Source organism: Simochromis diagramma, unplaced genomic scaffold, assembly GCF_900408965.1.
Source record: "Simochromis diagramma unplaced genomic scaffold, fSimDia1.1 OVJJ01000753.1, whole genome shotgun sequence".
NCBI classification, from domain to species: Eukaryota; Metazoa; Chordata; class Actinopteri; order Cichliformes; family Cichlidae; genus Simochromis; species Simochromis diagramma.
This window is the reverse complement of record NW_024387523.1, coordinates 15,811,459-15,837,668: the sequence shown is the minus strand read 5'-3', so window position 1 is coordinate 15,837,668 and position 26,210 is coordinate 15,811,459. Positions and strand designations below refer to the sequence as shown.

The following is a 26,210-nucleotide window of genomic DNA, read 5'->3' as shown; positions in this document are numbered from 1 at the left end:
CAAAGATAGGAAAATTAATCCTGAGAAGTACTTCATTGTCTGAATCCAAATTCACAACAGTCTATTCAGCGATTGCCTGTACACTTCTTTTTTCAACAAAAGTTCTCAGGTTTGAGAGAAAAAGAAGCCAGCCCCTAAGACATCACCAATCAATTCATGAATGGTGAACCATGGATTTCTGCACTGTGGCAGTCTTACGAAAAGTTAAAAGAAAGGAGACATTTCCTTTTGGCCTACAGTGATCAACCAGTCCGGTATTTTCACACTCAAACATAAACACAACAGCTTTTATATCTCTTTGGAATACAGGACGTTTTCACTTTCTCAGGAAGGGGCATAAAAATGTCAGTCCAGTCAGTTCAAAGCAGTAGTGGTTCAGTTTAACAGTGGGTGGCTGTCTGTCTTTATCTTCCCAGTTGTCTTCGTCGACAATACATCGTACTCAGTATGGGATTTCACTCATTCTGTTGTAAACAGGACTTTCATGTACAGAAAAGAAACAGTCCACAGTTACCAAGGAAGTAGACGTGTGAGACATGTTTGTTTTTCTTTTTTGTCTTTTACTTTCATCTTCTAGACTTACTTTCAATTCATAGAAAAACTGTAACGACATCAATTTGATGCTGTTTCTCTGTTCTTTCAGTTTTTTTTTCTGTTTTTGTTCATTTTTCTTTAAAACAATAAAATCTCCAGCCTCTTATACTTAAAAATTATACTACAAATAATTTTTTTTAACTACTCTTAAATATATGTGTGTTGCTATGCGTTCTTTATTTTTCTTTCTGTTAAAATGTTCTGGGTTTTGTTTTGGGGTTTTTTCCCCGCCTGTCCCATTTGGTTCTTTTGTCATCAGAATTATTGTCTAAAGGCAAAGAAAGATGCCCAACGGATTTACTTTACCAAATGGACCATCCCGGCCTTGCCGTATTGGTCTATTTGATTCACCTTTGCTTTTATTGTTTATTTTATTTTATTTTCACTTGCTACACACGGGACAGACATGACTGGGGGAAAGAAAAGGGAGAAAGAAAGAGGGAAAGAAAAATGTTCTGGGTTTTTAAGTGAAAGAGGAAAGGAGGAATGCTACATAGACCATTTACTATGTTCCTTACAAATCTGTGTCGTTTTTGTCAAGTTACTGGAAGAACCTCAGTTATTGGGTTCTTTGTGGCAACTAAGTCCCCAAGCTGCGTTTAAACTTTTTGCAACATAAATCGTCACATGCGTTTACCAAGAGTTCTAAGTTAGGGACTCACGTGCAAGTAAAACTGGACCAGCTGCCAATAATTAAGGAGTATAACCCTTTTCTCTGTTAATTACTTATATCTTAATATACCAAATGGTAATTAAGTGTGATATTAACATTCAAAATCTAGTAGTACTTTAAGTCCAAACTACATTTATAAAAAGTCAAGACCACAAGTACTTTGTTACATAGTAAGTATGCTGTGGAAGATCAAAGAAGACCATTTAAAGAATTGTGCTGTTTAAATTTGTTTTTTTAATTTGTGCTCTACCAACCTGTGGATCTACATTTTACATTTGTCCAAGATTTATTTATTCTTTAATTTATGTCCGAGGATAAACTCGATAATCCCATGGTAACACCTTCAAGTTTGAGAATTTATTGTTGATCACAATCCTTTGCAGGAACATCTTGCTATCCTATTAATTTTGTTTACAGAAATGAAGATAGAAGAAACTCATTAATGGCTAATATTGACAGTAAACATCAGAATAGTATAGTTTCACATTGATTGTTAAGGTGTGGAGGTTGCTGTGCATAATGATAATCATCCACGGAAGGTTTGTGTGTGTGTGTGTGATTAAGATGTGTGGGATGCTGAATAGCAGACAGACATTGTGGATAACAAGCATGGGCACCCCTAATCAAGGCTTTGCTTACTCCTCAGTAACAGTATTAGGTCACCCGTGATTGATTCAAATGAGAGGAAGCATCAAGACATTTTTTACAAGTCTTTTAAGCCTAAATTGCTGTGCGAGTATCAACATACGGAAGTTCTGTTTGATTTCAGTGAGAAAGTTTGGTGTGTATGCACTTGAGTGTATGAAATATAAAAACACAATGGAGCACAAGCCAGAGATTTTTTTAAAAAAAGGAAAGAAAAATCCTGCACGTTTCATGTTTAGTGTTTTATAGTCCTCAAGAGGGCAGCTGCAAAGAAGAGAGTGTGAGAACCGCTGCACAGAAGTGTTTGAGAAAATCCTAAAATGTGTAGGTGTTTTTTTTTTTCCAATCAATAGGTCCTCTAAATCAAAGTATTTAATGAGTGTGAACTATTGCTGTGTTTACTTTTTCCTCATCCAAAGCTATTCTTTATTCAAGTTCATCCACGGCATTGGGCAGGATCAATTTGTTTGTTGTCTCCAACACTTAAGATTATTAATTATATTTTTACAATTTAAAACTGAGCAAGTTTATAATTACTTTGGCAATCCTAGGCACTGTGAGCCAGTCCAGTTAGAGGCTTGTAATGCATTGTTTATATGAGTATCTTGAGTTATATTTGAGCGATGTCCATGATAAATCACTGTCAAGGTTGGATTTAATTGTTTGCAATTGCCAGTTGCTTGCCTTTTCCGTTACTTCAGAGCCTTGATTTTTTTTTTTTCTTTTGCTGTGTGCTTTGGGGAAGATAGAATATTCAGTGCAGCTGTTTTGAGTGTTACCACACCACTGAATGTCAGCTCAGTAGGCTGTTATCACCTTGTTTAATGATGGTGGTTCAGCAGCATTACTGAAAAGACATATAGGCGACGTATTTCCACTTTAAACATCTCATTGAGATTTGGGAGGTGTGAAAGAGGCATACATCAGATGGTTTTATCCTTGGAGATTTGAGTGTAAAACTTTGTTATTTACTTGCTCTTAACTTTAGTTTTCACATTTTTGTTTCATTTTTACATAGCGAGTGGTTAGATTTAAGGCACCTAAGCTGCTTGAATAGGGTTTGTGAAAGATCATATTTGAGTTAAAATAAAAAACTTCATAATGTCATACACAGATTCTGATTCAGATTTTCTGCTTATTTAAGAAGAACTGCAAGGTACAGGAGTAGATCTTATAGCATTATGTATGGGAGTGATTACAATGATATTGGCTCTTGGCTGGTAAAATTCTAGAATAGTGGGAACTTATTCTTTATAGCTAGTAAATGAAACAAAGTAGGACCTAAATTTGAATAATGCATATTTCGATTTCCCTCAGGAAATTTAGACCTTTGTAAAAAATTCCTTGACTATTGTCTTGACTATTGTCTTCGGAGAATGAACTATTTTTCCTAAATCAGTAACTTTAAACCATAAACATTCCCATAATAAAAATGTATTTTAAACTATAAGCATTTAGTGAAACCTGCTGAATTTGAGTTTTGCTTATGGCAAACCATGATTTTTCTGTTGCTTTTGCATGGGATATAACTCCACATCACAGAACAAAACAGACTTCGTTTAAGCTGAAGAATGTAGCATCAGTTATCAAGACTGCACTTGGCTTTTGCATGCTAAAAGAAATATAAGGTCTTTTGGAACCAGGGGTACCTGAAATAGCTCAGTACCAGTACTCTTTATGAGTGCATTCAATCACACTGCTGTAACGCAAACACAAGAAAATGTATCTCAAAATAACCTTATTACAGGCACATGGTCTGGCTTACATTTACAAACAGTCCTGACCTAATTCAAGACTTTGAGAAGCCCTGATCTGCACACTGCATATATGTATCTAAGGTAGGCAGCTGTAAGCAGCTTATCTGTGTAGTCTACCAATTGAAAGCCAATTTTATAAAAGCCAAATCCATAAGCAGCTTCCAAAACATAGAATTTTGCCGAAGAAAATACCTGAGTGGGAGATTTATCCTTTTGAATGGATTGCAGACTGTTCTGTAGGGCTGGGAGGCTCCATCAGACTTAATGTTTTAGGATGTCACCCATTCTCAATCAAACACAGTTTAGTCAATAAAGGTGTCTGAAGTAAAAAATCACATCAGTATTGTAGTTGACAGAACAAAAGATAGTATAAAGTATAAACTCTACATCCTGATATTGTAAAGCAAACTTGAGTAAACTTAATTGTCCCATATCCTTGGGAAAACAAAGATTGAAATGCTGATTTGTACACGAGATGAAGATGGTTTCAACTTCCTGGATAGACAGTTATTATCCTTTAGAATGACATAGAAATACACAGAAATCAGGAGCTTGGACACTGTAATTGGGCAGAATACATACCCAAAATACTTCTTCTGAATAATTACCATTAAAATTGCAATTACTCTCTTCAGTACTACACTGCTTAACAAATTTAATTGACCACCACCCATTTGGTTAGTACCAATACCTGTTCCATCAGTTCTTTATGTGCAAGGTCTTAAATCAAAATGTTTTTAATGCTAGAATATAATTACTAACCACAAACTTTCAAATTTGCTGTTTTAGAAAAAAAGCTGAAAAAATAGTATAACACTTTATTTTGCCAAATTACAGTTATTTACTTGCATTCCCGAATAATAAAAAAAATGGTTTCAGTGGTTAAATGTTATGCTTGACTATTTTCTGACCTCTCAGAGAAGTCCAGTTCACCATCTCAAATTTGGGTATGAAAACATTAATTCAGTAAATTTAAGTTTCAAACACATTTTTGACAGTTTTCTAAAATATTTGTTTTCTTATTTTCATTACAGGTGGTCTAATACATTTCTTAAAGCTGTAAATAGTAGTACTTTAAAAAAAAAAATAGCTGTATCAAGGATATCAAAATTTTGGAACCCAATCAGCATGCCAGGTAATTGCAGCACCTACAACCTTTTCTATGTAGCAGTTTGAAGCCTAAATGAAGCTCTGACCTTCAATTTGCTCTCTCTTTTTCAGTTCCTGTTTTTCTTAAATTGGTTTGATTTCCTTAAGGTGCTTTTTTTTTTTCTTTATTTTTCTCCTTCCTTTGATTAAATCGAAGCCCCTGTTTCTCATCTCACACCACATGCTTTAGCCACTTCTTTGACGAGGTGCGTTCACAGTCTCCATGATTTCTGATCTATCAGTTATGATTTAAGTTGAAATACACAGGAACACATTTACACTGAGTCCACTGAGTGTTTGCAGCTACATTTACACTTTCTGAAGTCTTCGTATTCTTTTTTTTTTATTTATTTAAATATCAAAGAGCCATTTGAATGTTTAGAGTAAATAATGTAGCTGAAAGTAAAGCAGAGTTAACATATCTCTCATTTAGAGTTTAGGTTTATAGTACTACTAGTATTATTATAAGTACTGCATAATAGATTGGCTAATAGTTTTCCGTGTTAGCTCCACAGAAAACAGAAACTCTGTATACATATGGAACTGATGAAATGCCTTTTCCTCTCTGCTCTTGGCAGTCAACTGGAACTCTTTGAAAATTAGGTGATTTAATCTGAAGCTCATTCCCCATTGCATTAAAACACACATTGTGTTTAAATGAGCTCTAATTAAGGCCTTACTATGCATTTGTGACAAATGGTGGCTTCAGTTTTTTGAATCTTGTTAGTGTTTTTCCACTTATCATGGAAACAGAGAATATTATTATTTTAACTAAACACTATTCCAGCCCTCTCCCTTTAGGTAAAAGTAAACAACACAGAGGCAAAGAAAAGAGGAAAAAGAAAAGAGAAAGCACAGACAGTAAAATAAGGAAACAGCTCATTATTACAGCTAATGCTTTTGAGTCACTTATCACTAAGTAACAGCACAGGTGCAGGCAAGCCATTATAACAGTCGCAAAGTGTGCTGGGATAATGGAAGGTCCCCAAAAGACCGCCTTTACTTTCTGAGGACGTTGGAAACACCTGTATGGGCAATTACAGACAAGGAGCAACAATGCACAAGAGTCAAGAATGTTCACAGCACAATTTCTAATTAAACCATAGGGTTAAGGGAATTGGGAGAAAAAAAAAAACCCCATCACTTTTATGATTGAACAACAAAACAAGGATAAAGCTACTGTGGGGTTGTTCAGATGAGGAGCCCTCTAACTCCCAAGGAATGATCAAAACGCAAGCAAAGAGAGAGGTTCCTTCGTGTCTGCTTTACACTGATATGCTGTTAGCGGTGTTTAAAAATGCACCATTAATTTCTCTCTCTCTCTCTCGCCGGCATAGTATACTAAAACATGGTCAAAATGGGAGACGCCCCCTAGGGTGGTGGAGAATGACCGAGCTAAGATCCTGTGGGACTTCCAGGTAAAGACGGACAAAATGGTGGTGGTTAACCAACTGGACAAACAGAAGAAGACGGCCGTAGTGATAGATGTAGCAGTTCCAAATGACAGCAACATCAGAAAGAAGGAACACGAGAAGCTCGAGAAATACCAAGGGCTCAGAAAAGAGCTCAAGAAAATGTGGAGGGTGAAGGTAACAGTGGTCCCAGTGGTAACCAGAGCACTAGGTGCGGTGACTCCCAAACTAGGCGAGTGGCTCCAGCAGATCCCAGGAACAACATTGGAGATCTCTGTTCAGAAGAACGCAGTCCTAGGAACAGCTAAGATACTGCGCTGGACCCTCAAGCTCCCGGGCCTCTGGTAGAGGACCCGAGCTTGGACAGACCGCCCTGAAACATCAGCTCCCATTGGCATTTTACACGATATGACTAGCATATTGATTACTAGGTAACCTAATGATAGGTAGGAGGACTTAATTGAACTTAAAGGTGCAGCCAGTAAATTGTCAGCTTTGCACAAGAAGGGAGAAAAAGATAACCTGCCGCTATCCAAAGACTGAAAAACAAATCTGCCTACCAAAAACTTTCAAGGATGATTGTAATTAAAGCTGATCTTTAAAGAAACCCTTTACTTCACACAGTAATCTTAGTGGATAGTAGACTAGTCTTCACCTTTCCTCTTATTTCTAAAATTCTTGAAATGCAGAATTCACATACTGTAACAACCCTTATTGTGTTATAGCACCACTAGGGGGGGTTGCCCTACTATTGTAGTAGTTGGGGGAGTCTCCTAGTGGATGTGTGAGTATAGCGTGGCAGCCATTACATGCTGCTCGTGTTCTGTTCTCAGGACAGACCTCACCATTGTAACAGCCTGGCGCTGGCGACTACCGATCCCCGCACATGTATGTATGGACAGAGTAGAGCCGTGGAGACTTGGCTTGTATGGTCTTATGTTGCTGACAATGAATAAAGGTCTGTTGTTTAATTTAACTGACTGGCTTCGAGTTATCCGGCTAACCTCCACACCTCATGCCCGCTGGACCTGCTAGCCGCTCCTTCCTCGCCAGACTGCTGTTACAATACACATACAGGGTATTGTATAATCAGGCCTAGCAGTTTGGATTTGGGAGACAGACACCCTCTCTACTGTGTAGAGTAGACACAAAATTTTCCATTTTGAAAAAAATATATATAGTTAGTGCTGGATGACGTGACCCTGAACTATTCCTTAGTTTTACTCCTCATTTCAGCTCAGACTGCTGCAAGACTCCAAGAGGCATGTCTTCTCCACTCCCTTCTTTTCACTCACTTCATGTTTATTTACAGTTGCAACCTGGCATTTTTGTCTCCCTTAGTCTGGGATTTATTAGGGGCACATTAAGAAAAAAAGTGTCCGTTTTGAGAATAAAGTAGAAATTTTAAACTCAAACTCGAAATAGTATTTTGAGAAAAAAAGTCAAAATATGAGATTACAGTTGTAGTTTCATGCCAAACAACTGCCATGGCTCCTATTATCTCTGCAAAATATTCTGTGCAGATGAGTTAGTGAAACAAATTAATTGTCTATCTTATTGTGTCTTATGATTACAACAAATCTTCTGTATTGCATGAAGGTGTAACCATCGGTATCTTTGCATGTGACTAGGGATGGGTACCGGTATCCGGTGCCATGATGGCAGGATAGTAGGCGGGTCCAGGTACGTACGTTCTTTTAGAGCAGAGCTACATATTAAAAATGCCCAAGGCGAAGCAGTCAAAAGTCTGGCTGTACTTCATAGCAAAATATGCAAACTCAGCAGCCTGCAACAAGTGCTTTAAGCTGATACTGTGATACTGTGCAAAGGAGGTAACACCTCAAATCCGATGAAACACCTGGCGACGCATAGCGGTTTTTTTTAAAAAGCCGAAAAATGCGCCGTATTTGATAGCTTGCTGCGAGACCTCACACCGAGCGCATCTACTGCGGGTGGGTTGCCTGTTATCGGACCCGGAGTTAGCAACATCTCCCAAAAACACGAAGAGGAGAGTCCTGGCCCCTAGCCCTGCCAGTGCAGCAGAAATGATGACGGATGATGATGCAGCAGCAGCCGTTCTTCTCTGCGTGAGTAGCTTAATGTTGTCCGTGTGTAATTTACGTTGAGTAGGCTAACCACGTTATTACATTAATGCATGTAAGGTGAACTAGCAAACACCGTCGTAGTTACATGCGGCTGTCTTCTTGTTTGATGGCAGATACTCCCTTCACCCTGGCCAAAAAGGCCAAAGAAAAAGTGGAAAACAGTTAAACATGAGAGGTTTTTGGACAAAGTTCAGCCAAGAGTGATACCATATATGCCCCATAGCTGCAGAAAAGGCTAACATTATTATCTTTTTACAAAAAAAACAGCTGAAAATGAGAGGTTTTTGGACCGATTTTGTGTTCTCCATTCTTTAAGCACCGGCACCATTTCAAAAGTACCGGTTTGGCACCGGTATCGGATAAAACCTAAACGATACCCATCCCTACATGTGACCATTGATAGTCATTTGATTTTGCACAAATCCGACCACCTCTTCCAACTTTGACAAGATGAAGCTTTCTCCACCATCTTTTCAATGTCCTCGTACTTATCACCAGACTGTATTTAAGTGACAGCGAAATAATCTCTTTGTAACTGATTTTGAAGCACAATTTCATTAACCTTTTATGTCCCACAGTTACAGACCGCTTGCTATAGGGGGTTGCTAGATTGCTGTTTTTTTTTTGTTTTTCCAAATACTGTAGGATCTTTACCTTACAGTATAAAGCACTGTTTCAGCTGTAGCAGGTCTTTGTGTGTAGTCATTGAGTAGTGTGAGCCTGTGGGCCACTGAAGCGCATTTTAGTTGGTGGCTATGATTTTCATTACTTTAGATAATTGAATATTTGTTGTGATTTTTCTTTTAATATTGATATAACAGTGTTGTCGTTTCTTTGTGTCAATAGGACTTCCATTTGGGGGATGTAAAAATTTAGGGGCTTGTATGAGATGCTAAGTAAAGCTTACTTAAGATGACTGTTAGGACAACAGCCATCATTGCAAGTCTGCAGTATTAAGACTAACTTGATATTTCTGACTGTACAATACTAATTGTTTACTTACTGACAAACATTTCAAGTTCAACTAAATGAAAAAACAATTTGTGGTAACCTGAATATGATTAAAAATAATTAACAACACTTTTTGTAATGATGTTAAAATGAGCCCAACTTTTATTTTCAAACACAACAAAGTATAACAGCCAACATACTGGACACTGTTCTGCTGAACAACAAACAATTATATTGCCATCACTATTATAATCTTACAATGAAACAAAGTCTCAGATGTAATTATTCTGAAAATAAGTTTAGGCCTACCACAAGTTTGTTTTGTACTTACTTATATAATCAAAATAAAATATTTGTTATTCTGTCACAAGTGCAGTCTCTGATTTAAACAACACATTTGTTTTTCATTCAAACACATGAGCTGGAAAGTTGTATTACTTTAAAGATGGCTTGTTTCCAGTCCAGGCATTACTGCCTGAATGACTATCATGGATCGAGGTGATCCAAATGTAGGTGCAGAAGAAAGTCTTTAACTTCCCTTAAGTACAGTGGCAGTGGATGTGGGTTGGAGATGCAATGAGCTTGAACCTGCAGGTGACCATGTTCACTGACCACACCATCTGTGACGGAGGACTCATCTCTCCTGGTGTCCTGCAAGCAAACAATCATATTTTTTGGAACATGAACTTAATTGTTTTCTTAAAACATTTTTTCTGCATTTGGTATAAAATAGACTCCAATTTGGACAATCTCAGGCCCCCTCCCCATCGGAGAGGTGACATTCAATGTCCCAATTGTCAGTCTGGATAGCCGTGACCACCACCCAACATACAATAATGTCATGAAAGCATCATTTTAAAAAGGGATATGCAAACATGGCCAATAACTTTCATTCTAATGATGTGCAAAATGATTTGGGCACAAAACAAAAGAAAACTTGCAGACTTCACTATTTACAGTGTAGACCTTCTAAACTAAGTTTGGGGGATGTGATCTTTCAAGAAATGCAGACCAAACTGTTGTTGTTTGTTTACTTACACAGCATGTCTTGTAGAATTAACTGGAGTCACCAGCAATAGCATAGTGCAGTCATATCTCAAGTCTAATAACAGAAGACAGGAAAAGATCAGTGAAGAAACAACTTCCCCAAACCAAAGCACAAATAAAACAATAAGTAAAACAGGCTGATCTAAAGTATGATTAAAGTTCAGCCTGATTAATATAAATGTCACTGACAGTTGCTAATATATTGGAAAACCAAAATAATTACTGATGTCTTTCTGTCCAACAACAGGAGTGCTGGTCCCGAGCCTCAAAGACAGTAAGAAGCAAGCAGAGAGAGAAAAAGCAGAACATTTTTCAGAAACTGATTTGATCCTTAATGGCTGTGCAATCATTGTAACATAGAGTTTGCTTATGTTGTTAAATAAAGGCTAGATTTGACACGTCTCTGAAAACTTCGGCGCATTTTTGCAAATATGTGATGTCTTGATAAATCGAGCAGATACTTGAACTTTACACAGCTACATTCTCGCCTGAAAATATCTTAAAAGTTTATTTTGTGACCCAGAAAAAGTAATAAGTTTGTTAGCCACGCTCCTCCGCCATTGCTGCGCTGACAAGTACGCACAGGCTCCGACAACCGTGGCCGACAAATGCGATCCTCCTTTTCCCCAGATTACCCTTTCTGGGTCACAAAATAACCTTTTAAGATACTTTCAGCCGAGAATGTAGCTGTGTAAAGCTCAAATATCTACTTAATTTATCAAAATATCACATATTTGCAAAAGTGCTTCCACGTTTTTGGAGAGCTCTGTTATCCACCAGCGCGATAGCTGACCGGGAGGTCAAGGCTTGATAGAGTCTGCAAGCACAGCAAACTCCTGGCTTATTTTTTTCAATCCCCTGTGGTCTTTTGCTACTCAGGTTAAACATGATATATATATATATATATATATATATATATATATATATATATATATATATATATATATATATAAAAAAAACACCCAGAACGCCCCTGCGGGCGGTTTATCCTTCAAGCTCGGGTCCTCTACCAGAGGCCTGGGAGCTTGAGGGTCCTGCGCAGTATCTTAGCTGTTCCCAGGACTGCGCTCTTCTGGACAGAGATCTCCGATGTTATTCCCGGGATCTGCTGGAGCCACTCGCCTAGCTTGGGAGTCACCGCACCTAGTGCTCCGATTACCACGGGGACCACCGTTACCTTCACCCTCCACATCCTCTCGAGCTCTTCTCTGAGCCCTTGGTATTTCTCCAGCTTCTCGTGTTCCTTCTTCCTGATATTGCTGTCATTCGGAACCGCTACATCGATCACTACGGCCGTCTTCTTCTGTTTGTCTACCACCACTATGTCCGGTTGGTTAGCCACCACCATTTTGTCCGTCTGTATCTGGAAGTCCCACAGGATCTTAGCTCGGTCATTCTCCACCACCCTTGGGAGCATCTCCCATTTTGACCTCGGGACTTCCAGGTTACACTCGGCACAGATGTTCCTGTACACTATGCTGCCCACTTGGTTATGGCGTTCCATGTATGCCTTGCCTGCTAGCATCTTGCACCCTGCTGTTATGTGCTTGATTGTCTCTGGGGCATCTTTACACAGCCTGCACCTGCGGTCTTGCCTGGTGTGATAGACCCCAGCCTCTATGGATCTTGTACTCAGAGCTTGTTCTTGTGCTGCCATGATTAGTGCCTCTGTGCTGTCTTTCTGTCCAGCAACTGGTAGGATTTCTGGATATCAGCCACCTCTTCTATCTGCCGGTGGTACATACCGTGCAGGGGCCTGTCCTTCCATGATGGTTCCTCGTCTCCCTCCTCTTTCTTGGGTTTCTGCTGCCTGAGGTATTCACTGAGCACTCGGTCAGTTGGGGCCATCTTCCCAATGTATTCTTGGATGTTCGTTGTCTCATCCTGGACTGTGGTGCTGACACTCACCAGCCCCCGGCCCCCTTCCCAAAAAGAAGCATGGCCAACAGGGAAACAAACGCCGACACTGTCGTGCAAGTCTCGGACGACAGTACACCTAAAGCTGGGCAGACACTGTGCGATTTTTTTCAGTCACGTTATTCAGCTCCTGCTCAAACTGCACGATTGACTCACAGGGGTTAGAAGTTGGTAGGTCACGATGCAGGGTCTCACACTATACCGCCCGATGCTCTAATGCGACCTGAGTGCTCACACTGTGCCTCCATAAAATGAAGGTTATAACAGAAAATCTGTCACGCGCTCGCTCTCTCTCTCTGTCTTTCACTCACACAGACACGCACACCACCACCATCAACTTTGCTAAATTGCTAATGAAAAACATTGATCAGGCAGCTGTGATTGAGCAGCAATGTAAATCCAACTATTTTCACGGTTGTTGTGGTCGTGATAATTTTGTGATGCCACATCGAAAAGGCTCGGATGAGCTTTCCAAAGTTCTACAAGTTGTGCCTCCATCGCTTGTGTCCAGATCACACGCTTCACTGCCGTGCTGCTCCGTCTTTTTCACCGACGTTTACGTGTTTGCGCGTGAGCAGTGTGAGCGGCTGTGGTGACACCCTCACGAGTGATTGATGATCGGGAGCTGGTCGTGAGGTGTTAATCGCTTCTCCTTACCCCACGTATACTACACGATGCACGATGAAGTCCAAAATCGGGCCGATCACCAAATCGGTCGCACGACTCAAAAATCGGCTCAAAATGGGCCAAAAATCGCACAGTGTAAGCCCAGCATTAGAGCAGCAATGTTTGTTCGCTCAGAGAAAGAAAAAAAAAGGCTGCAAAAGTACAGGGAGGAATGGGAAAAGGAAAACACCTGGCTGGGAAAATGCACGATAACACCTTTAAAGCGCACTGCACTGTGTGCTGGCGCACTTTTTCCATAGGCATGCTTCTAATGGTGGGCACATGAAGAACATGAGGGGCGTGAAAGCTCGGGGAACCCTTAACCATTTTTTTGTCCACCAGGCCACGGCAGAAGCAGATATGGTATGTAAACACTGGTTTGTTTTTTTTAAAACCTCTGGTTAAGGTTAATATGGGCATGTGCAGTGAATATCAGCGCTATGTGGCCAGAAGTGTGATAATATAATTTATTTTGTGTAATAAACAACTGCAAGGATAGATGATTACAACAAATAGATGACTAATACATAAAAGTAATACATAGATGAATAATGATGATGACTTAAGATGCGTAATCATGGGAACAAGTGGGTTTACAAACAGGAGCAGCTGATTAGCATTAGAAAAGCTGAAATAATACCTCAACTGAAGCCAATTGTACTAAATGCACTATATGTGCACTGTTACAAGAATATTTTTCGATCTATTGTTTTCTATTAATTTATATAATTTTAAGTTAAGCAGGACAGAGTTCTTTTAAAGAAAGATTTACTTATATTCTCAAAAGTTAAGCATGACAGGCTTCTGTTTAAGAAAGAGACCTGTTTTACTGTGTTAATGTTGTCATTTTGAGCTAAAAATAAATGGCTAAATGATCATTTGTTTCCCATATGGTCATATCACAAAGAATATGCATCTCCTTAAATCAAATTCAAGTCAAATGGTTAAAAAATAATTTCACACACAAAAAAAAGAGCTACCACACTGGGAAGGGTGAAGACAACTGGGTTGCCTGGCCCTGGCCACGAGTGTCCCTTATTTATTTTTCAGGGAGTTGGCAACCCTACTCTTATCTCACTTTTTTATTTCAAACAATCAACAGAAAATTTCACAGACATATTTTTATGTAAGGTTTTTAAGGCTGTGGTGTTAATTTTTAAGTAACATGAGCCCAGCGACAGCAGCAATGCTAGGCTAACACTAACTAGCTAGCAAGATTATAAACCTGGTGCTAAACTAAGAGAAGCCACAAAATCAGTTTGAATAAGAGTAAACATTTACTCACCAAGTCAGTGTATCAAGTAAAGATCCACAGCAATGACAATAATCTCTTGAGCTGACGCCTTTCCAGGTTTGCTCAACATATTCCATAACAAATGCTGGCACCATGAACATGCGGACTGATCCGAGAGGGAGGAGGACGGTAGTGATGTGGCATTTTCAAAACACATCTTTCATCCTTCCACACTGAGAAGCAAAACTTCCAGCGTACTTAGTTTTTCTAAGTTAAGACAACTCAAATAAATTGAGTTTATCAGCGTTTTTGCATAAAATGTACTGGTAACTTATTTAAATCGAATTCTAATAACAAAGTGATAAAAACTGAGTTCAGCCTATTTAATATTTTTAATTAAACACAATATTACATTTTACAGTGTAGTGCTTCAGTTGTTATAGTAACTACTGAAGCACCAGTTACTGTTTCACTATTTGACTTCAATAAAAACAATTGATTGGTTCCTGTATTTTCAGATACCAATGTTGATACTTACTTTGTCATGTTCGAGTGTATAGCTAGTTTGCTACATTGGCCACAGCATGTTTGTGGTATAATGCTACAGTTAAAGTTGACAGGTCAAGCTCGGGAGACTTGTTATGCGCTATCTTCCAGCAGACTACCACGTTGGCAGTTGAAATGTCTTGGCTCACAGTATAAATGTTGCAGCATATCATCTCTCCTCCAGTCTGATCCACGTCATAGATTTAGTGATACTCACAAACAATTGCCAGCCCCATAATAGACCAAAGAAGCCACAGGCGAGAGGGGTAACAAGTGACCCAGCTAGGCCTACAAGTGTTCTATGGTGTCACACACATGTGTTGACGCTGTAACAACCCTTATTAGGTTATAGCACCGCTAGGGGCTGTCATCCTGTTGTTGTAGTAGCTGGAGAGTGTTCTAGTGTGAGTGCAGTGGCAGCCATTACAGCCAAGCATGCTGCTCTCCGTGCATCTATTTAGAGAGAGACCGTCCATTGTAACGAGCTGGCGCCTCCTAGCCGCTCCTTTCTCACCAGACTGCCGTTACAACGCCAAGACTTAATAAAGCCCACATGAAACACGTCTTCCACACTCTTAGATCGCAATTTCAATGAGCTGGAACTATGGAAAAGATATTGGAAATTTCCTAGAGGCTCTCAGAATTATTGCTATGGTGTATGGTAAGTGGATTCGAGTTCATCTTGACTTACGGTACACTGGTTTAGTTGTTTGTTTCTTTTTTGTAACATTAACAAACTTCTGTTTGTTTTTATGAGAGGGGGTGTTACAGCTCTAGCAGGTCTGTGTGTTGTGTTGGTGTGTCTTTTCTCATTCAGTAGCACAGCTGCTGCCCATCTGTCCTGAGTGGACAGCTTATGCATTCAACAATCAGGCACTCAGCAGTATAAGTATAAGCTCCATCAATACGCTAGAGCTTACGTGGCAAATTCTGCTTGTGTTAGCTAAGCTTGGTGTTTTCTATGCACTGCTAGTAAGTAGCAGGTATCCCCTGGCAGCAGAAGTTGCATGCTAGGCTAGCTAGGATAGCTCAGAAGTTAGAGTGTTTGCCACATGATGATGATTGGAAGGTTGGGTGTTCAAGTCCACCGGAAGGCTACCTAGGTACCCTTGAGCAAGGTACTGTCTCTGCTCCCTAGGCGCTGGATTGGTAGTTACCCACTGCTCTACTGAGTGAATGGGTTAAATACAGAGGACTAATGAATTTACTACAGGATAAAGTAGACATTATTATAAGACATTATTATAATTAAACTTGTCTCTTTGAGTTTAGTCTTTTTTAATAAAAACCTTTATGTTTGTTGCTGTTTTGAGGGTCTGTGCTAAGCTAATCTAAGATAAAAAAATAGTGGAAGCTTATTCATACCCATATCATACTTGAAATAGCTACTGTACTGCAATAAATGTAGTATCCGTCTCTTTTTTTCTACATTTTGGCAACCATTGGAAGATATTTAATAAGTGATGCAGCTAGTCTTTAAAGTTAAATGATATGCATTTTTGCTAATGTTAACCAGCTTATCCCTAAGCTAGTTTGGAGTTTTTAAAAAGTAATAGTAAGAGACAGCAAAGATGACTGACAAACCCCTCACTGTGAAATGATGAAGACTCCTCATCCAGTTTTAACACACTCAATTTTGGTGTTTTTTTCTTTCTTTTTTAAAGTAAAAAAAGTATCTTTTATCTTACTGTTCATATAACCCAAATTTCAATCGCACAGTATATTACTGGAATCTTTTTTTTTTTTACATAAATTGTAGCTGGCAGAAAATTTCTTTCATATCTTACATATTTTTCATAGGGCAAGTACTGTGACATGTCACTGTAAGAGTCAGAAAAGAATGATAAGGGTCCGAGTAAATAATACACGTGTGCACATGCATTTAAGAGCAAGAAACAGACCTTCTTAGCCCAGTGTGTGCAGACAGCTCAGCACCTGAGGAGCAGCGGGTGATTACCTGCCTTAATGGGCTTAACATGAATGACAGTAGGAGGTCTGCTGTCCATCAATCAGGGGTGAGTTGTGCAAGGTACACACACACACAATTAGGGACCAACAGGGGAATAAAGAAGGTGATGGTGGAAATGTGACGTGAAGAAGGGATGATGAAAGAAAAAAAAGCTGCAGTGAAAGAAACTCCTGTAATGATTTTTCTCGTTAAAAAGAGGGCCATTTAAAGCTCTTTAACCCTCAACATTGACAATTTCTATATATTTCCCCTTGCTCTCAAGCTTCTCTCTTTATAAAAATCTATGGAACCACTATTTTTCCCCCTGTGGTAGACAAAGGTGATAGCAGATTAAGACATCTGTAATGCAGCACTTCAGCCATCCCGCTATATTTTTTTCAGGGCCTGAAGCTTTTATATCTATTTATCATCATAGCCGTTAGTAAGAGTAGAGATATTCAGACGGTGCTTTCCCATGATAGTGTGTAATGATCCCAGCTTCTAGCTCTATGTAACATTCCCAGTCCATAGCTCTGATTTAGGTGAGAGAAAATATCCGAATAGAGCGGTTTATATTTATTCATGACTTTATTGTGAAATAAGTCATAACCAAATTCCATGCAGTATTGTGTTACTTTTTATGCCATGTGTTTTAAGTTAATCTGTGATAAATGTTTTAAACACAAGGCCTTCAGAATTTCTTATGATTGTCAGAAAAGCGCCCATTTTAGCTGCTTAAAATTATCTAATAATCAGACAGCTATACAGGGAGTGCAGAATTATTAGGCAAGTTGTATTTTTGAGGAATAATTTTATTATTGAACAACAACCATGTTCTCAATGAACCCAAAAAACTCATTATTATAAAAGCTGAATGTTTTTGTAAGTAGTTTTTAGTTTGTTTTTAGTTTTAGCTATTTTAGGGGGATATCTGTGTGTGCAGGTGACTATTACTGTGCATAATTATTAGGCAACTTAACAAAAAACAAATATATACCCATTTCAATTATTTATTTTTACCAGTGAAACCAATATAACATCTCCACATTCACAAATATACATTTCTGACATTCAAAAACAAAAAAAAAAACAAATCAGCGACCAATATAGCCACCTTTCTTTGCAAGGACACTCAAAAGCCTGCCATCCATGGATTCTGTCAGTGTTTTGATCTGTTCACCATCAACATTGCGTGCAGCAGCAACCACAGCCTCCCAGACACTGTTCAAAGAGGTGTACTGTTTTCCCTCCTTGTAAATCTCACATTTGATGATGGACCACAGGTTCTCAATGGGGTTCAGATCAGGTGAACAAGGTGGCCATGTCATTAGTTTTTCTTCTTTTATACCCTTTCTTGCCAGCCACGCTGTGGAGTACTTGGACGCGTGTGATGGAGCATTGTCCTGCATGAAAATCACGTTTTTCTTGAAGGATGCAGACTTCTTCCTGTACCACTGCTTGAAGAAGGTGTCTTCCAGAAACTGGCAGTAGGACTGGGAGTTGAGCTTGACTCCATCCTCAACCCGAAAAGGCCCCACAAGCTCATCTTTGATGATACCAGCCCAAACCAGTACTCCACCTCCACCTTGCTGGCGTCTGAGTCGGACTGGAGCTCTCTGCCCTTTACCAATCCAGCCACGGGCCCATCCATCTGGCCCATCAAGACTCACTCTCATTTCATCAGTCCATAAAACCTTAGAAAAATCCAGTCTTGAGATATTTCTTGGCCCAGTCTTGACATTTCAGCTTGTGTGTCTTGTTCAGTGGTGGTCGTCTTTCAGCCTTTCTTACCTTGGCCATGTCTCTGAGTATTGCACACCTTGTGCTTTTGGGCACTCCAGTGATGTTGCAGCTCTGAAATATGGCCAAACTGGTGGCAAGTGGCATCTTGGCAGCTGCACGCTTGACTTTTCTCAGTTCATGGGCAGTTATTTTGCGCCTTGGTTTTTCCACACGCTTCTTGCGACCCTGTTGACTATTTTGAATGAAACGCTTGATTGTTCGATGATCACGCTTCAGAAGCTTTGCAATTTTGAGACTGCTGCATCCCTCTGCAAGATATCTCACTATTTTTGACTTTTCTGAGCCTGTCAAGTCCTTCTTTTGACCCATTTTGCCAAAGGAAAGGACGTTGCCTAATAATTATGCACACATGATAAAGGGTGTTGATGTCATTAGACCACACCCCTTCTCATTACAGAGATGCACATCACCTAATATGCTTAATTGGTAGTAGGCTTTCGAGCCTATACAGCTTGGAGTAAGACAACATGCATGAAGAGGATGATGTGGACAAAATACTCATTTGCCTAATAATTCTGCACTCCCTGTAATATTCTAGTTAGTTGGACAAGAGTAGAGGTTTTCAAAGAGAGTAATAGGTGGGTAATATCTGTGCCACAGTATGAAAAAGACAGCTTGGCCACCTGTGTCTCACTATGGTAGCTCACAGAGTTACAGATCAACAGATTAAATATGATATTGTCTGGGGTACTGGCATCAAAGCCTAAGACTATCAAACATTATTTCCTGTGAGGAATATTACAAAACTGAAGAACAAGAACTTACAACGTGAAAATTAACAAACTTGCTGTGACATTACTTTTTAGTCCTTTTGTGCATCATTAGCTACACTAACAACATGGCTCCAGGGATGGCACTGTCAGTATGGTAGATAGTATGCAGCTCTGGACGAACCTAAATACCTTTGAAAATACTGGCATAATTGCTATGAAATTTGTTACTGATGTTTCCTAATTACTCGATGATCCTGTTGCTACCATTTTGTTTTTGCTTGATATTCTTTGCTAACTATTATATGGGCTGTCATTTGGCAGACATGTAAATTTGCCCTCAAGATGAACAACAATCTCCTGGGTAATCCTTTAGCTTTTCATGTGGCATCACCATGGCTTGTGCTATGCTTAATGACCAAATATCTGACATTTGATTAAATGCCAGGTATACACACTCACAGGCAAAAGAATGCAGTACTGTGCAAAAGTCTCAAGCCACCCCTCATTTCTTTAGATTTTTTGACAAAAATGGAAAGTAGATGCAGCAGTTGAAATATTCCCAAACATAAAAGGAACTACAGCACAGCAGGCAAAAAGGTTTTTTACAAATCTAACAAACATGAAAGGCAATATTTGGAACAACCAACTTTTTTCTTCAACATAATTTCTTTGAGGAGTCTTCAGGAATGGTTCTCAAGGCATCTTCCATTACTTGTTAAAATGATCCCAAAACTGCTTCAGTAAGGTTGAAGTTCAGGTTCTGGGGAGGCCAATCCATGACAAATAGTATTCCACTCTGTTTTCCTATCCAAGTGTGCTCTTGGAACTGTCTTCATTCCAGCTATTTCACAACAAGGGCTAGTTTTACAGGCAGAAACATGGGTTCCGCAGTTTCACCCATTGTGGCCAACTTGTACATGGAAGAAGTGGGAAAAGGGTTTTGTTATCCTTCTCTGGAACACCACCAAGTCATTGGTTCTGGTATGTGGATGACACCTGGGTGAAAATCAAATCTCAGGATGTACCACAATTTAAGGATCACATTGGTCGTGTCCAAATTCATGGGCTGCATCCTCCTAAGGCCGCATTTGTAGACCGATTACATCACAGCGACGCGCCGAAGGCTGTTCAAATTCGTAGACTCCTCCGAATGCAGCCAACAAATGCGTCCTCCTTTTCCCCGAATTTGAAGGATCGGTCGGGTGTGTCCTTCGTGGCCTACCATATCCCAGAATTCATAGCGCGGCCCAGCCAAACTCCAGTTTCCAATAATGGCGGCCGCTACTAAGTTTTAAAATTACTCTTACTAATCTTTCTGGGTCACAAAATAAACTTTTAACATATTTTCAGGCGAGGAAGTAGCTGTGTAAACATCAAACATCTGCTCGGTTTATCAAGATACCGCATATTTGCAAAAGTGCTTCGATGTTTTCGGAGCATCTGCTACCCACCAGCTCGATAGCAAGCCGGGAGCTCGAGGGTCACTGAAGCCGCCGAGAACGGCACAACTCCCGGCACATCATTTTCAGATCACCGCGGAGTTTCGCTACTCAGGTTAAACGTAATATATAAGTCACTTAGACAACCTAAACATTTTATTGTTGGGCTTTTTTCAGTGTTTTATTTGTTCGTGAGTCAATCGGTTTGGCTGAGATTAAAGTTATTAGATTAGATAAAATAAAATGTTATTAATCCCCCGGGTGGGTTCCTCCGGGATTTTTACACAGCTGACTAAACGTCAAACAGAAAACTGATTAAACAGAAGTGTGAGACGGTCGAGAATTTATGCCAGTGTCCTGTTATATTTTAGATAGCAAGGAACAGACGGCTGAGTTTATTAAACTCCACTGAGACAGCGGTGACGCTAATTAGAAGGCTAGACCGTCCAATTTCCCCAGCCGTTTACTTCTGGCCTACCCGACCTTCTGAGGACCCGGCCCACGTAGACCGCGAAGGCCGGGTCCTCAGGAGGATGCAGCCCATGAATTTGGACACGACCATTAACTCAGTGGACCAACACATCGAACTCACCAGGGAGGATATGAAAAGTGGCAGGTTAGCCTTCTTAGACTGTGAGATTTCCATCATTTAAAAGTTGGCGTAAACAGATCAGTATGTAGGGTTTGACTCTCATCATCCACTTGAGCACAAACTCGGTGCCATCAGGACGCTACAACACAAAGGGAACACCCTCCCCACAGCAGCCAGAGAAGCAGAAGAACATCAAGAAGGACCTGTAAATGTGGTTTTCCCACCTGGACATTTGTCAAAGCTGGGTAGGCACCTAAAGAAAGCTCCAGGTGATCCAGGAGAGAAGGAAGCTGCCTTGGCAAAAACCCTTAGTGATCCCTTATGTGTCAGGAGTATCGGGAACAGTTGAGAGACATTTTTTCTAAACACAGTGTCTCTGTGGTTTTTAAACCCCCAAAACACGCTGCAACAAAAATTGATCCATCCGAAGGATGGGGTTCCCCAACACAAACAGAGTAAAGTAGTGTAAGCTGTTAAGTGCCAGGAGGATTGACAGGATTTATACAAATCCTGATTTGGGAAACCAAACAACCTCTGGCTATAAGCAGATGGCACAACACAGAAGAGCTAACTTGCCAGGACTTTTCAGAGACTATTTAAGTCTCTGAAAAGTGTGAGGTACAAGGATCGGACTGGTGATGAAATAAAAACAGAGGATTTCCAGAGAAAAACTCTTTAAAAGTATTTTAAAAGAAGATCTTGAGAACGAATTAATTATTTTAAAAAAATACAAGAAATTCTGGTTTCTTGGAAACCAAATAAAGAAATTGAGGTGGTTCAAGACTTTTACCCAGTCTGTTACCCATCTGTAACCCTTCGATCATTATAATTCTCTCTTAAAGCATTCTCACAGAAAAACTGTTTTAGTCTGTAGGGTCTTCTTCAGGAAAGCCAGTTAAACACAGGTTCAATAATTTAACAAACTGCACCATAGCCTAGTTTATGAAGCAGGCACAAACCGGTAGCTGAGGATGAAACTCAAATGGTTCTCACGTGTGAGCTGTGTCTATACAGCACAATTGAAAATCACTGAGGTAAATCATTAATAAGGCATAAAACAATCAAATAAGCCACAAGGTGAAATGAATCAGATACTCCTGTGGGTTGTGTGAAAGTGCGAGTGAGTAAGTGAGTGAGAGGAAGACGTGGGCTAGGGAAGAAGGGCTAGGCAGAACTGAATACACAAACTGAAGGGTAGTGAGGGCCCATAATGTTAACTACAATATAAGCACAGGCCAGCTAGGATGGGATGAGTTGGGGACAAGTTTACTGGGCACAGTACAAGGCAACCACATGAGTGATTACTACCTTACGCAAAATTCAACCTTTAGCCATTCCAGTAAAGTACAATCCCAAAACCCAAATCTTCCTATTTCTGTGATTCAACAGAGAAGCCTTAATGACTTCCAAACTGTTTTCTTTTTTCATTTATGTTCTTAAAGTCTCGGAACACTGAAAGCTTATTGCAAACAGATTGCAGTTAACATTTTGTGACTTTTTTCTAATTGAATTTTAACGATCATGCAGTTGTATGACAGTCATGACATGGCGATGGGTAAATAGTCGCATATTTTCCATCTGTGTCACCATAGAAAAGCTGAACAAATGAGCATGAGGAAAACTTGCAGCAGCAAACCAGTCCTGTAGTGTGAGTAGTTTGAAATGCTTAACCCAGGAGACAGGGCTATTTCATTTTTACATTTTTATTTATTTATTTTGAATAGGCCTCAGAGGTACCCATTGCTCTAATATCATCCATTTTCAACATTTTTAAAAGCTCCGATCACAGTATTGCAAACAGTTCAAATTAGAGGAGGACACTCTGCTTTCAAGTTTTTACAAAGCCACGATTAATTTGTCATGCTCCTGTAGGTATGATTCACATATGTGTAATCAGGTTACTGCTGTTCCCTGCAAGCACAATAATGATCTAAACCACAAAAATGATGAATGAACTCATAAAATGTGCAGGTGTGTTCTTAGCTCAGGTCCTGTAGGAGTCACTTTGTTGGGATATGCCGCGGAGGACGCAAATGCAAGACATATGAGGATGCAAAAAAGGGGGGAAAAGCAACTAAAAAGCAAGCCTTTATTATGGCTGATCAAAAAGTCCAAAACATGTAAATATAAAAGCAAAAACAAATCAGCAAACTAAACACAAAACACCAGGAATTGGAGTCCTGTCGGAGCTACTATGGGAAAAGGATAAAATGATACAGGAACACAAACAACAGCATCTCTCGAGAGCAGCAAAACATCCACAAAGACAGAGGGGAAGACAGAACTATTTATACACACAAGGGACTGATTAAAGATGAAAAACAGGATGAGAATGAAGCACAGGTGAAAATAAGTAACTCCTATTAATTCATACCTTGAGAGTATGGTCCTCATCAGTTTTGATCAAAGCTAAGAATTTCCTCATAATGAGAGTATCTATGTCTGTATCATATCTATTTTGAATGTATAAATAACCTATGGCATTAATAAGTGGATGAATAATCCTTATTTACTATTATATTTTAGGTTTTTGCAACACTAATTTTTCAAGAAATCCCATCTACTGTCATTCAATATTATGTCCCATTTGACATGAAAACATAATAGCTGTAAAAATTTAATATATTTTATTAAAAGTGAAAATGTCAGAGTTTAATTGTTAAACTGTTCGGATTTATTATATAATCATCTATAACCACAATGCTGTCCTCATCGCTATAGTTAAAAAAAATCTCATCTCTTCCATCTGTAATTAGGATTATATCGTTAATTAGCACCCAGAACACAAAACAATCAAAAATGCTTAAGGCAAACTAGTCTTTACATTCAAAGCAGTTGTGGGAAACCTTGCATGTTTGGGACTTGTACATCTTTACTGAAATGGCAGCTCCCATGTTTTCATAATAAAACCCCCAGCCCAGCCTTTGATCTCTGTTTTAATCTCAGGAAACTCTCATTTAGTTTTCTCAGGAATCGCACAATGAATGCATTCTAATTTGTTTAGTTTCAGATTATTTAGTTACAATTTTTATTGCGCTGGAAAGATTTCTTTGCTCACACTCATGGTCATTATCTGTACTATAAGGACGTGATCACTGTCATTCATTGGTAAATGGTAAATGGCCTGTATTTGTAAAGCGCTTTAAGAGTCCCTAAGGACCCCAAAGCGCTTTACACATCCAGTCATCCACCCATTCACGCACACATTCACACACTGGTGATGGTAAGCTACATTGTAGCCACTAGGGCGCACTGACAGAGGCGAGGCTGCCGGACACTGGCGCCACCGGGCCCTCTGACCAACGGGTGAAGTGCCCAAGGACACAACGACCGAGCCGGGGCTCGAACCGGCAACCTTCCGATTACAAGGAAAACTCCCAACTCTTGAGCCACGATCGCCCATGATCATTGTCTCTACTGATCCTACAGCTGTATGTCACAACATGCCACAGTGCTCCCCATATGGCGCACTTACTCTTTCCCCAATGCAGTGGCAAACCGTTATGTGCAGTGTAAACCATACGAAATAAAAAGCTGTCACACATGACCCCCCCCCCCCAGCATTCATGCTGTTTAAGAAACCAGTTGGTTGAATAAAACCACTGACAGATCAACATGCGCCAAAATAAACCAGGTAATTTACAAAACCTACTCAAAACAATGGAAGGATCAAATTGTTTTAACAATTCAGAGAGTAGTTGTGACTCTATTACAGTTTTTGAGAGTACAAAAAAAAGTACGCCCAGAGATAAAAATCATGTTTATCTCTGCTGGCATTTTTCATCAGCAATGTCATCAATCTGTCATTCTTAGTACAGCTCATGATATTTAGTTAAGTGCATCACTTAACATGTGATTTTCAGATTCTCAGGAACAAATTACTGCTAATATTGCATATAAGAAGCAGTTCTAAAAATAACCCTTAACTCCATCTGGCTTTTTTTCCAGGAAAATTTGATATTTTATGAAAAACAGACTTTTAATGATAGTTATAATAATATGTTACTTTGTTTTCTTTGTTTTATGACTGTGTTACATTTTCTAGTAAACAGTAAAATAACAATCTGCTGTATTCAATTTAGTAATTACATTACAGTTACAATTATGTTGTTACCCGTGTTACAGGTGCTTCTGTTATCTGCACACAGGGCAGACTGAAAAAAGAAAAGTAATTTCATTTTGGCATACCACGCTGTTGGTGAAACTTGTAAGTAAGCCACACACTTGTTAAGTGATGATTTAATCAAACACAACTGTAGTAATCCGTCCTTGCTGTGTCTAATTAATTTACAACCCACAACTGATGTATTTCATTTTGTATTTATTAACTGAGGAAGTGAGCACTTTTAAGACCAAGCCCAGTTATTACAGGTAATTTTATTGACTTAAATATGTTTATTATTTAAAGCTTTTGTGTTGTGTTTATTTAGATTCCACTTACATTCATCATATTTGTTTGAAAAAGGTTATGAAGCACTCTGTACTAGATGGAATGAAAAGAAGGATTTATACCTACTCAAACAATATTTAAAGTAGACCTACTGTGCTTTTCTCAGCTGATTATGTGGGTTCTTGAACTCTACGAGGATAACATTGCATTGCTAATAGTTCAAAGTAATTTTATATTTCTTACACTGGACGTTTCGACAGCCTCTCTAGTTCTGAATTTTCTGAAACAGGCAATTTTACAATAATTTGTTTTAACGCCTTCCCTGTAAGAACATCATCATTTTTATGACCGGGAGCCGACTACACAGTCAATTGCAGTGACTTGCACAGAGGAAACCTTAGCATATTATATTTGTATGATTCATTTAAATACCCTCTTCTCAAGACTTTCACGTTTGAAACTTGGTCCAGATAAGTGGGTTTCATTCCGTTATGTCCATTAAAAGTACACAATGCATGAAAAAGCTTGGTGATCACTGGTGTATTGATGGGAGTGTGAGTTACATTAAGTTATTAATAAAATGAAACACCTAATGGAGTAGAATTTGCCATTACCATCCAAATAAATGA

At 39.3% G+C, this 26,210-nt stretch overlaps 1 long non-coding RNA gene across 1 annotated transcript; it reads right to left on the bottom strand.

Moving 5' to 3' along the window:
* Positions 1-9,706: 9,706 nt before the first annotated feature.
* LOC120726603 lies at positions 9,707-10,961 on the bottom strand. Its single transcript, XR_005694342.1, has 3 exons — positions 10,557-10,961; positions 10,325-10,388; positions 9,707-9,937 (listed from the first exon to the last, which is right to left on the bottom strand). It is a non-coding gene; the product is annotated as an uncharacterized LOC120726603 (long non-coding RNA).
* Between the last annotated feature and the right edge of the window lie 15,249 nt (positions 10,962-26,210).